The 13,071-nt window shown below is 41.4% G+C and overlaps 1 protein-coding gene across 6 annotated transcripts in view; it reads right to left on the bottom strand.

The window, feature by feature from the left end:
• AFF2 (AF4/FMR2 family member 2) overlaps positions 1-13,071 on the bottom strand; it is a 436,989-nt gene that overhangs the window by 121,500 nt on the left and 302,418 nt on the right. The gene's annotated exons all lie outside the window — the stretch shown is intronic.

Below are 13,071 nucleotides of genomic sequence, written 5' to 3'. Positions count from 1 at the left end.
GATTTCCATAGGCGGGATTTCAGTTGCTGGGATTGTGGGATATGGAATGTATATTTTAATGTTGTAAGCTGCCCCGGTTGCATTGTGCAGAGGTTGCTAGTGTGGAGACAAGGAATCCATTGAGGATTTTATTACTGCTCATCTTACCTGCTTGAAGACAGTGGATCCACCAGCCATCCCTGACTGAGATACAAAAGTTCAAGTAGTTCTTTATGGGATGATGATGATGATGATTATTATTATTATTATTATTGAATTCCCATAAAGAAGTACATGAACTTTTGTATTTCAGTCAGGGATGGCTGGTGGATCCACTGTCTTCAAGCAGGTAGGATGAGCAGTAATAAGATCCTAAATGGATTCCTTGTCTCCACAGTGGCAGAACTGCTGGCCACTCTTGTTCTTCATATATGAATCGCATTGTTGGAGAAAGACAGTGTATGAATTCTATCCACCCATCCATTCATCCAATATGAAGTGACACAATGTGAGGCTTTGGTCTAATCTGCACTGCAGATATCATGGTTTGACACGGATTTAACACTGAGCCATCGCTCCATGCTATGGAATTCTCAGTTTGTGAGCTATTTTGCCTTCTCTGTCAGAGCGCTCTGGTGCCACAACAAACTACAAATCCCAGAATTCCATAGCAATGAGCCATGGCAGTTAAAGCGGTGTCAAACTGCATTATTTCTGCAGTACTCCTAATAACACTCAGGAGTATGGCTCATTGAACCCAATGCACTTTGATTACAAACAGCTGTGCATATGATCTTTTTGGGGGTTGTGTCTATTTCTAAAACTTCACTGTGTGTGACCTCAAGACAGTGCAGGGTATCCATGTTCGATAATCAATAAATGCATCCATATTTTTTCCTCCTACAACTGAAAAATTCATTCTAACTTAGCTGTTGTCCATCTTAACAATATCAGGAGAAATTACATGTATCTCGGTGGGGGCCAGACCCTTTTTTCCTTATCCCTTTTTGACTGGCCAACAACAGAAAAGGGCAAAGGATGACCAAATGTCCCAATCAATTTCCTCCTTTTAAACCTTGGAGGAAAACACACTCCCAAATCTCCAAAATGAATAACTATCCAGGCCGCTCAGCCTGCACTGCCTCAGATACAGAACCTGGTTCCAGTTTATTGCTGAATCCATTGATCTGTATACAGTCCATTTATCATTCATGAAAAGAGCTGGTGATCTTCACAGTATATTAGAAGAAACAACTCAGATCATCTGTCAACGGCCCTCTTATTTCTGTTTCCCTCTCTGCAGGGATTTCATCTCCTTCCATTCTTCTTGAATTAAAATGTTGCTAAGCAACACAGCTGGGGGCACGGATGGCAGGATGGCGAGAGAGTCTATCAAGCTGTTTAAGCTGCTGGAGATTTTCGTGGCAATTCTCATATATATATACATTTGTGTGTTTGTGTGTGTGTGCGTGCACGTCTTTATATACAGTGTGCATGTAGTATTTTAGACATACACCGATGACATATTCTGCAGTACCTACTGCTTCTGAATTTTGGACTTATCTCATATTCTGCACAAATAATATATTCTTATGTTCTGTGCATGTCTCAGTGTCTTCTCCACACCTTTGTCAGCACAGAAGGCCATCCGAACGCTTGCAGGGAAGTTTCCAAGGGTGTGCTGCTGTTGTTGTGTGCCTTCAAGTCATTTCCGACTTATGGTAAGCCAAAGGCGACCCTTTCATGGGGTTTTCTTCAGAGGGGATTTGCCATTGCTTTCCTCTGAGGCTGAGACAGTGTGACTTGCCCAGAGTGACCTAGTGGGTTTCGTGGCCGAGTAGGAATTCAAACCCTGTTATCCAGAGTCATAGTCCAAGTCTCAAACCACTACACCACGCTGGGCCATAGTAAAAAATTAAAATACAATTGACATTGTGCACAGAGGTATTCTGTACCTCCTTGTGCAAGGCTCTTCCTCCAGTCTTTCAGCTATTGTTTTGCCAGATCTCCAGTGTAAATCTGCCTGATGGAGCTTTATTGTTTGCCAGACACAACCTAAATAGCCTAAGTGAGAACACAGTCTGGGATTGCCCCAGAGTTTTCAGGAATGCCCTTCCTGCATCATTTAATGATCATGATTTTTTTTGAAAAAAAAGCCTTGTAGAACCTACACTTGCATACATTGCGCCTCATTTTTAAAAAAATGAACGAGTGGCGGAAAGAAAAGGAAGCGTCTGAAATCCCTTAAATTAATAATCAAAAGTTCACATCACGTCTCAAACAAATCACGCTCAGCTGCAAAGATGAGAAACAGAAATTACCAACTCAGGAGTCAGGCTGATGGAGGTTCAGTGAGATCATTTTGTTCAAAGATTAAAGGTGATGAGTGCTAAAGTAATTGAGGAGGATGACTATGACAATATTAGACTAGAGCCATTAAAGTCAGTAATGATCAAAAGTTAATTATCAAAAGCAGAGTGAACTCCTCAATGCAGACAATTTGAGTCTACACTTCACCATTCTAGGGACGAGGGAAGGAGGTGGGGCTGGAAGTGATTTGGAGGCAGTATTTTCTTATAATGAAGTTATAGCAATGATATATATTTCAAAGAATCTCAGGCTACAGAGAAAGAAAGAGCCAAAGATATCATGCACTGTTCCTGATCAGAGAATACTAATTAGCTCAAATTGACAGAGCTGTTGCATGCTGCTTGTTTCTGGGCAATGTATTTTTGCATCAAAGTGTTAAACTTATTCATAATCTAGTGTTGCTTTGATTTGTGGCAAAATGTTTACTTTCTTTTATTTTATTAAAATCCCCACTTAACCAAAAGGCTCTTAAAGTGGCTAACAACAACATTTTAAAAAGAGATGGCCTTGCCTATGTATTATTGCTAACCTGATTATCATTGCTTTTAGGAATATTTATTTATTAAATACAATAATAAATAAATACCTCCTTGAATAATGCCTACAAAAGTGCTTGTGATGGGGTAACCTCTGGCTAAACCAGTGTAAGTCACCAAGAGGATTTCTGTCTTTAGATGGGATTTCACTGGATAGCACATTACTGTCTATGAATGATCAATTGTACAAATAACATCCTTTCAAAAAAATCATAGCATTACAGAGCTGGAAGGAACCTCAAGGGTCAACTAGTCCAACCTTCCAGTGTAATAGTCACACATCTGTGGACACTTTCCCTTAAGTTACGTATGTTTGTAAGCATTTTTTGATTTGCAAACTGAATTGCAAAATTCAGAAAAGCATAATACTGGACCTTATCACACTAGACTATTTCCATGCAGAAATGGGATTTTATAAACAGAAACCCCCTACAAATGCTGGATGTTTTTCAGATGCGTTTGTGCAAAAGAGCAATAACGCAAAAATAAAGTGAATGAAAAGTCGACAAAAATGGCACCTTTTTACTTTCATATTCACATTATTGCTCTTTAGAAGAAACGTTGTCTAAAAAACATCTCGCATTTGCAGGTTTTTTCTACTTTTAAATCCTGTTTCTGCCTGGGATTCATCTAGTGTGATAAGGTCCATTGACACGTAATTGCATTCCAGTTTGTGTATAGGTTCACAAAAAGCAAATTTGGCAAGTCTGCATTCAAATGTAGACCAAATGAATGTCTCACCCATCTCTAGTATGAAGTGATACACATCTCAGGCCCAGCATTACCACCCAAGAAGGGGAGCAAGGCTTGACTGGGAGATCACACTATGAAGGACAGAAATGGAATCGAAAGAGCCTCAAGTGGCCCCTTGGGGCATTAAGAGGGTTACATCATGAGGCTAGTGCTAATTTTGAGTCTGAAAATGTACATTAAGATAATTAAAGGTAATTGGAAAATGGAGAACAGATTGAGGCGGACAATTTTGCCACTTCACTTTGTAATTTCCTTATGATTTTATCTTTATGGTTATTGCCCTTGAATGCACCATGAGAATGAAGTGTCACATGGATAGATGTGTTGGACGGAACTGGCTGTGACCATGTAACCTGTGTGTCCAGGAAAATAGATATAGGTCTTGCAAAATTTAATAGTGTCATCACAAAGATACACTGGGTGTAGAGGAGGGATGGACAATTCTGGGAAGGCAGGGACCCCTTTTATTTTCCTGGGAGACCTTGGAAGGCTGCACCTACTACCACGCACCAACTCAAACAATCCATTTTATTGCCCTCAAATAGTTTGCAAATACTCTCCAGAGGGTGCAAGTATAGGAATTGACTGGAAATCGCATCCTTTTTTTAAATGCACACTCCCAAACCTAAAATGCCCACAGAGGGCAATGGTGGACATTTTTTTTGGCCAAAAAAAAGTTTTCTATTTTTTTTTTTTTGAGGCCCAGGTGGGGTCCAAGACACACAAATATGGGCCTTGGAGGTACATATGGCCCACCAGTTGCACTTTGCCCATCTTTAAAGGCTTAGAGCTATGTACATGTCTCTTCACCATCTGATATGCCCTTCTGTTGGCATGAACCCTGGTGGCATAGTGGTTAGATGCTGGTACTGCAGCCACAATGTTGTAAATTCAATCCTAGGGAAGGGTTCCAAGATCCATGTAGCCTTCCATCCTTTTGTAGGTCAGTAAAATAAGTACCTGGCTTGTTAAGGCAATTGGCTTACACATTGGAATCTGCTTAGGGAGTGCTAGTTCACTGACAAGCAGTATAGAAATGTATTTGCTATTGTTATTGCTATGGCTATCTGATCTTTGCTGAGAGCACAATCTGTGATCAGAACTGTTCAACATCTGCTAACAGAAGAGCCAGTAGAACCTTCCACTCCCTTTTCATTATGAGTTCTGTCTTATTTAGATTGTAAGCCTAAAGGCTGAGCAAGGATTCGAATCCTGGTCTCATGAGTCATGGTCCAACACTCAGACCAATATACCATGCTGGATACACCACATCACATCACATCCTAACAGTAACATTTGGGTAGGGATTCTTTCATCTGATTCTCACAATAAGCTGATGAACTAAGCTAGGCTGGAAGGAAGTGATTCAATAAACATGAAAGATGAGCAGAATCTGAACACAAGCCTTCCTGGGACGAAGCCAGTTCTCTTTCCATTGTGCCACGCTGGCTCTTAATGATAGTGTCAGTGACCTTGCTAACTTTTAGATGAATCCTGTAAGGCTCTTTGCAGTCACAAGAAGAAATTGACCTGCGTGCCCTCTGATGTATGGGGAAACCAGTACAGCGTGATGACGGCAAGCTATTCCTGCAAGATGGCTCCCTCTGGCTCTGTGCGCTGTCTCCTCAGGACCTGTGCCAGGAGAATCTCAGGTCTCTCCCTAATCCCGTATGACGTGAAGCTGGAAACTTTGTGTTCGGGAGCCGGAGTGCAGCTCTTTAGGTCAGTTTTGCCCAGAGGGTGGTGCAAAGGCTGTTTATCAAAAGGCCACGATGGCTCTCTTCTCCTGATGACATTCCATGTGGCATGTACTCTGCATTTGCAAAAAGCCTACATTTTGCTTCCAGGAGCAATAAGTGGGATGCATTTTCTCTTGTAAAATGCGCATCGGGTGAACTTTTGCAGCTATGTTTGAGTGTTTGTGTTGCCTGTCGACTTATGACAACCCCACGAATTTCATAGGGTTTTCTTAGGCAAGGAATATTCAGATTCAGATTTCCTTCCTCTGAAATACAGGCTACAGCGCTTGCTGTTTGTTGATGGTCTCCCATTCAAGTATAAACCAGGGCTGACTGCTCACCTTTCAAGATCAGACAGGATCTGGTACCTTTAGAGTATTCAGGCATTCACCATCTGATTTAGTCAACACTAATCTTACATTTAACTGTTAAAGCATGATAACTGCTTTACTGCTGCATCCTTTCCAATGTTTTTTGGTTTCTATTCCCATCAGCTTCAAACCTGTCTGCTAATTCCAAGGGATACTGGGAATAGTAGTTCATCACCATCAGAAAGCATCCCAGTTGCTCACTCCTTTCTTCCAGTATTCTCTCCAAAAAGGTACTTCTTGGCTCTTCTCAAAAAGGCATATAAGCCTTCTTCTACTTTTTGTCCACAGCAAACATGCCCTTTGCCAAGAAGACTGCACTTGGTAATGATGGCGCATATCCTATATGTTAATATTAAACTGCACATTGAGTGAGTATCCATAAGTAGACAAAACAGGCTCCTCCACACAAAAGAGGTAGGTTTGGAAGTAACAGTGTTATGAGAATATATCATTTGGATGAATATCAGTTAAAGATAGGCTCCTATAACAGATGAAAAAGGATTGTGTAAGCTCAGTGTCTGTAGAATACAGGCTGAGTATTGGAGGGACTTAGAGTGGAAAACAAGGGGTTTGGTATGGGATGGAGCATCCTAGAAAATGGTATGGCTGGCTGGAAATGTGTATGGGAGCATTCTACACTGGACTAATTTGTTGCAGAGTCCACCAGCATCTCTATGATTGAGAGCCTTAGTGGTGCAATGGTTGAATACTAGTACTGTAGCCACAAGGTTGTGAGTTTGATCCCAGGGTCTCCCAGGGCTCCAAGGTTGACTCAGCCTTCCATCCATTCATAAGTCAGTAAAATGAGTACCCAGTTTGTTGGGGGCAACTGGCTTACATATTGTAACCCGCTAGAGAGTGTGGAGTTCACTGATAAGAGGTATAGAAATGCACATGCTATGTTAGTTTTCAATGCAACTTTGGAACATGGTATTATTCTTTCTCTCTGGTTAGCAATTGTTCTCCACTGACAGCAGGTCTCTAAGATCTCACACCAGGACTTTCCTTTCTTCCGTTATATGAGATCCTTCATGGCTGGGAAGCGAGCCTGGGGCTTTCTATAATAAGTCCTTGGTATTTGCTAAGGTTTGGTTCTAGGACCCTCCATGGATCCATTGATGCTCAAGTCACATTATGTACAATGGCCTAGTAAAATAGCGTCCCTTATATAAAATGCAAAGTTAAAATTACTCAAAGCTTTCCCAAATCTCAATTTTTTCTTCTGGCTCAGCATTCACTTATTTATTTAATTTCTTGCAAGGGGGTTGTCCCAAGGTGAGGCAGCGTCCATCTTGGAAAGCACCTCTGGCTTTAACGCGGAAACCTTTCCAGATATGTAGCAGAGAAGCTGTGCCGGCTTCATCAAGTCCTTACAAATACAAGATGAGGTCCCAGGAGGTAGGGATGTTCTTCACACTCCCTGTAACTGGCTCTAGTTTGTCTTGCCATTATTACTTTGTTGAAGAGGAAGCAAAAGAGAAACAGAGAAAGAGGAGAAGGGAGGGAGTGGCCCATATGGGTTAAAATCCCTTTTGCTTCAGTGAGAAAGACATATCATGAAAGGTCTGCTCCTGGCCTCTCTCTACTTGCAGCTGTTGCCTTTAGATTCTCCTTTATGATGAAGGTCTTCTTTATCGCGGTCCTCGGGGGAATCGGTAGCAGCCCCTCATCTCTCTCCTTTCTCTGAATCAATGAATAACTCTCCAGCGAGGAAAAGGGCAAAAGCAAAGGATAACAGAAGTGACATCGCCAAGAGATGGAGCACGGGGAGGGAGAGGTGAGCCCTGGCTGTCATTGTCATGCAAGGCTCAGCTACAGAGTTGGAGGGCAGCGCTGGGGAGCCTACAAAGCAATTATATATTTATGCAGAGCTTGGGAAGGTTAGGTTAAGTAATTCCATCTGAGTTCTAAAACCTAGAGTCCCCTCTCAGATTCAATAAAAAACAGTTAGTTACTGTTTGTTGTTAACTGCTCTTGAGTCAGCCCCGACTCATGGAGCCCCCATGGATGAGATAGCCCCAAGTCCTCCTGTCCTTCACTACTCTGCTTAAGTCTGGTCGATTCATGACTGTAACCTCCCTAATTTAGTGTATCCATTTAGTGTCTTCCTCTCTTTCTACATTCCTCCCCCTTTCCTAGCATTATTTTTATTTCCAGTGAGACATGCCTTCTCATGATCTGGCCAAAGTATGACAGTCTCAGTCACACGATGATTTTGGCTTCCAGGGAGAGTTCTGGCTTGGTCTGTTTTTAGGATCCATTTGTTTGTCTTTTTGGCTGTCCAGAGCATCCTCATCACTCTTTTTCATCACTGCTTTTTTCACTGTTCAGCTCTCACATCCGTACATGGGGATGGGGAATACTATGGCTTGGACCATTCTGACTTTCCTACTTAGTTGTATCTCTTTACTCTTTAGGATCTTAAGGGCTGTACAGACAGCCCCTTTTTCAGCCAGATTGGGGCCGTGGCACGAAAAGGAGCTGCAAAAAGCTATATGGTGCTCCTTAAGTGCTGTGCCGTGTGGAGTGGTGCACGGCGTCATGCTGCCCTGGGGACGGAGCTAGGTGTGTGTCATATGGACGCTACAATCCAACTCCACCCCCAAGCCAGCCTTTAAGGTCAGTCTGCACAGGGTGTTAGTTCTTTCATAGCTGTTACAACTACATATATACAGTTGCTACAGTTTTCAGAAAGTGAACACTCCACTTTCATGTCTCTCAAAAGTGAGTAAAACAGTTCGTTACCTGTAATGGGTTATAGGTAACAAGTTATATAGGTAGCTATAGGTATATATGTACAAGTTATAGGTACAAAAGCAAGTAGAAACATATAGGTTACAGGTAACTAGTGAAATATTTTACACATGTTTTACACTTTGAACTGCAGGATGCAGTTGATCAAGCGAGTTTAGGGAATTGTCTCATTATGTCAGGTGCAACTGCCTGCTGTTTCAACTTGTTTTATTGTTTAAGATGATTTTAAAATGCAAAACAAACATGTCATTATGCTGATATGCTAGCTTGTTTAAATTGTTTCTTAACATTTTAGATTTCTTCAATGGTTGAAGTCTAAATTTATGTCTATGCCATCCTGAGAGCTGGGGATATATGACATTATAGATATATTGTAATAAAAAAAGTATCATGATAGAGTGGAAAGCCATCCATTTTTTCCCCTTTAAAAATACTGACACAACTGATAAATTTTCATTTGGTGTGGCAACATCAGAGAGCCAGCGTGTTGTAGTGGTTTGAGTGTTGGACTACAAATCTGGAGACCAGGGTTTGAAGCCCTGTTCAGCCATAGAAATGCCCTCGGTGACCTTGAGCAGGTCACATTCTCTCAGCCTCAGAGGAAGGCAATGGCAAACTGCCTCTGAACAAACCTTGCCAAGAAAATCCTGTGATCAGTTCATCTTAGACAACTTGAAGGCACACAACAACAACAGTGGCTACATCAGTCTGGCCAAGACTTCAAAGACACTAAAAAGCGAGGTAACTATTTATATTATAATATCTATCAAAGTTATTTGTTGCTTATTTATCTTAACCTGTCTGATTTCCTTTCTATGCATTCGACAAAATAGCCTTCTTCTCCATCAGTGCCATTATTGAGAAAGAGTTCTTCACCTTTTTTCTGATCATAGCAACATGAATAGAAATATGGCCTGGGAGGGAAAATTCAGGATCGAGTTAAAAATGAGGATGAGGAGTCGGGGACAGTGTAAGAAGCTTAGCTGTCATTATCTTTTAAAAACAGTACAGCTATCACTTCCAAATTACCCAAATTTTAACCCAGGTTGCAAAACCAGAAAGGCTCTGGGTTATGAACATTCTGTACTTTTATCGTCTCTTGAAAGAAGAAGGGGATTCTCAGCCGAAGGTTTAGAGAGCCTCTGAGCAATCAAGTTATTCATTTTGCATGCAATGATCTAATACAAACATGGCAAAGAAAGAAACAATAAATAAAATATTACAGCTAGATCAGGAACAAGATTAAAGAGGAGGTAGCTCTGGAGTGTGAGATCCACATGTGTAACTCTTAACTGTTTAAAACAAAACTTGGAAAGGAGAGACAGTGGATGGGGGGGGAGTCATTATAAATTAACTTCAGCAATTTGTTCTGCAATAGAAAGAATGAGTCAAGTGGTACTGAAGTTACTTTGGTCCAAAACATGCAACACTCTGACAATAGGTTTAAATTAAGGACCCATGTTTCAAAGGTTAAAGGGCCGTAACTCTAACCCTAATTCACTGTTTAGACATATTACAGAACTAAAAAGCCCAGAACTGGAGAAAATTAGTAAACAATAGCTACTTTAAATAATAAATCCTACTACAATTCACTTAAAGATTTGAGCTCAGATCTAACTGGGAGTAGATACGATCTGTTTTCATCAAAGTACAGTGGTACCTCGGGATACGAAATACCCAGGTTACGAAATTTTCGGGATACGAAAAAATCCCATTGGAAATCATTGTTCTGGGTTACGAATGTTTTTTCGGGATACGAAGAAAATTTTTGGTGCTTTTCGGCGCTTTTTCGCACGAAACGCGGCTTTTCCCCATTAGCGCCTATGGCAATTCGGCTTACGAAGGCTTTTCGGGTTACGAAAGCGGCCGCGGAACAAATTACTTTCGTAACCCGAGGCACCACTGTAATTCAGAGTTACCAATGAGCAGTCACTTAAAAAGTGGGGGATATGAACAACGTGTGTGGCATGGTGCTTTGAATATTGGACAATGACTCCAAGTTTTGATTCCCCATGGCCATGTAACCCACTGGCCGACCTTGGGCAAGTCACACACTCTCAGCCTCAAGGAAAGCAATGGCAAACCTCCTCTGAACAAATCATGCCAAGAAAACCCCATGATCGGTTCCCCTTAGGGCCACTGTAAGTCGGAAAGGACCTGAAGGCACACAACAACAACAATGCACAATGAAGGCAACAAAGGCTGTGTCCACACTGCAGAAATAATGCAGTTTGACATGGCTTTAATTGTCATGGCTCCATGCTACGGAATTTTGGGATTTGTAGTATTGTGAGTTATTTAGCCCTCTCTCAGAGAGCTCTGGTACCACCACAAACAACAAATCCCACAATTCCATAGGATGGAGCCATGACAGTTAAAGCAGTGTCAAACTAGATTATTTCTGCAGTGCAGATGCAGCCAAAGAAGAGCATCCAACCTATGCTTGCAGAAGAGGGATGCCTATAGATTAGGAGGAGGTAGCATTGCACTTTCTCTCCCTTGTTTTGAAAGTGTGTAGTGCCTAAGTGTGTGAGTAGTGTTGTGTTGACTACAGGTCAAAACAGACAATAGACAATGCATTTAGCATGTACTTAGAAGCAGTGCTTCCTGAAGTAGTTAAAGAAATCTGTTTGTCCTTTGATATGTTTTCACTTATCTCTGTATCTTCCCTTCCAGAGTGCTTTGTTCTGTGACTGGTCACGAGAAGGAAAGCACGGGCTTAATTTGCAAGTCTGATTCCTGAGGCACACTCTTGCCAAAAAAGGCTGTTGTCCAAGATAAAACTATGCTAATAGCTAAGAATACGCAATCCTATAAACATCGAGTGTCATGCTCAGGCACATTCATTAACTGAGAAATGAGCAAAAGGGGAAAGTTTTGTAAACTGCAGGACTTCCTAGTCTAGTGATTTTGGATAATTTGGGAGTGTGAGTGGAAGACATGGTTCATCCGCAGTTTAGGCAGACAAGGGAACCCCCACCACAATTTTAACCTTTTAGGTAGAACAGTGAAATCAAAGCAAGACTCAGTGAAGGTGGAATCTGCACTACAAAAATAATGCAGTTTTGACACTGTTTTAACTGCCACAGTGGAATTTGCAATCCAACAAGTTCTGGAGGCCAGCATTGCTCACTGCTCAAGGGCAGGTATATAGCCTAGGGGCCAACGATGGCATAAATGGCAGGATCATTTTCTTGCATGAATAAGAGTGACGAAAAGGTTTGCTGTCATCCTTTGTTGGTTTAAATATGAATTTGAACTTTATTAATTTTCTACGCATGTTGTGTTCAGATTATAATTCAGGAAAGGTGTCAGCCTTTTTCTTGCTGGCCACAACTGATCCTTTAGTGCACAAATTTGCTGATCCATCAAGATCCTTATATGGAGACAGGTTCTTGCATGTACAGTTAAGGCAAAACACTTAATTAGGCATTGCAGAACTCACTGGATGTGGATGGGTAAAGTTCATATACATCCAGAGTCCCCCAGGTGCTTCTTCTAAGTAGCTGTACATAACTAGAGTTAGATACTGTCCTCAATATTAGCATTAAATGCAGCACAAGAAGAGCTATTGTTCACTGATACACAAGAAAGGTCAACTTATATCTGTGAATTGGCCATGGGAATACTGTCTCTAAATCAGAAACAATTTGATGATGCGTTCCCCCAGAATTTGCACAGCCAGAGACCTGTAACATTTTCAAATGCAGACATTACTTAAGCTCAGTTTAATGATACTGCTTAATAAAACATTAAGCAGATGTTTACCTGCTGTTAAGAATTTTTTGCCTTGTAGGTTGGCCAGCTCAGATGCACATGTAATAGAAATGAGGCCATATTGGTGGATAACTTCAAGCAGTTTTGACAACACTTTTGCAAAACCATGAACAGCACTTCTTTACTTAAAGAAAACATTTGAGACTGATTATGTAGCCCATGCTGAAAGAAAACATAAGGTCTATATCTTCAGATCTTTGAGCGAACTGAGAGTGTGGCATCAATAACATTTCCACAGCTGTAAATGAATATTGGTTCCAGACCTAATTTTCTATCTTCTTTTGCACCCCAAAGAAGAGCCAAAATACCAACAGCTATTAGCAAGGACACACCAGGCATGTGAAACATATGAAGATGTCTGCGATGGGGTTTCCATTCTCCATCCTTTGCCCCAAATTTGGGAACAATCAGATTAGCAGAGTGTGGATCAGCTTTCCAATGGAAGTAATAAATGAACTGCTCTCGTGGAAGTCACAATGGAATTGGCTCAGCAGTATCAACTAGCTTAGTACCTCTTGAATGGAGGATTGTCCTGGATGAGATCCTGGATTGCACTTGTCATCTACAATGTTTCACCAGGCAGCGATTCACCCCACTCCATGTGCACTCAGCTTACAAATATGTCACCATTTAGTGGACAGGAGAAGATAGGGTGGCCAGGCAGTGTCTGGCTATATTCCAGGAGTTGGCTGCAGAAAGGCAACGTTATTCTCCTCAGAAGTCCAGGAGAAAAAGTCCTTTTCATTCCATGAGCAACTGTTACAACATTGCTTTCCACTGCCTGTCTACTTG

The sequence above is a fragment of the Sceloporus undulatus genome, chromosome 7, assembly GCF_019175285.1.
Source record: "Sceloporus undulatus isolate JIND9_A2432 ecotype Alabama chromosome 7, SceUnd_v1.1, whole genome shotgun sequence".
In the NCBI taxonomy this organism is placed as follows: Eukaryota; Metazoa; Chordata; class Lepidosauria; order Squamata; family Phrynosomatidae; genus Sceloporus; species Sceloporus undulatus.
This window is presented reverse-complemented; position numbering and strand designations above follow the sequence as displayed.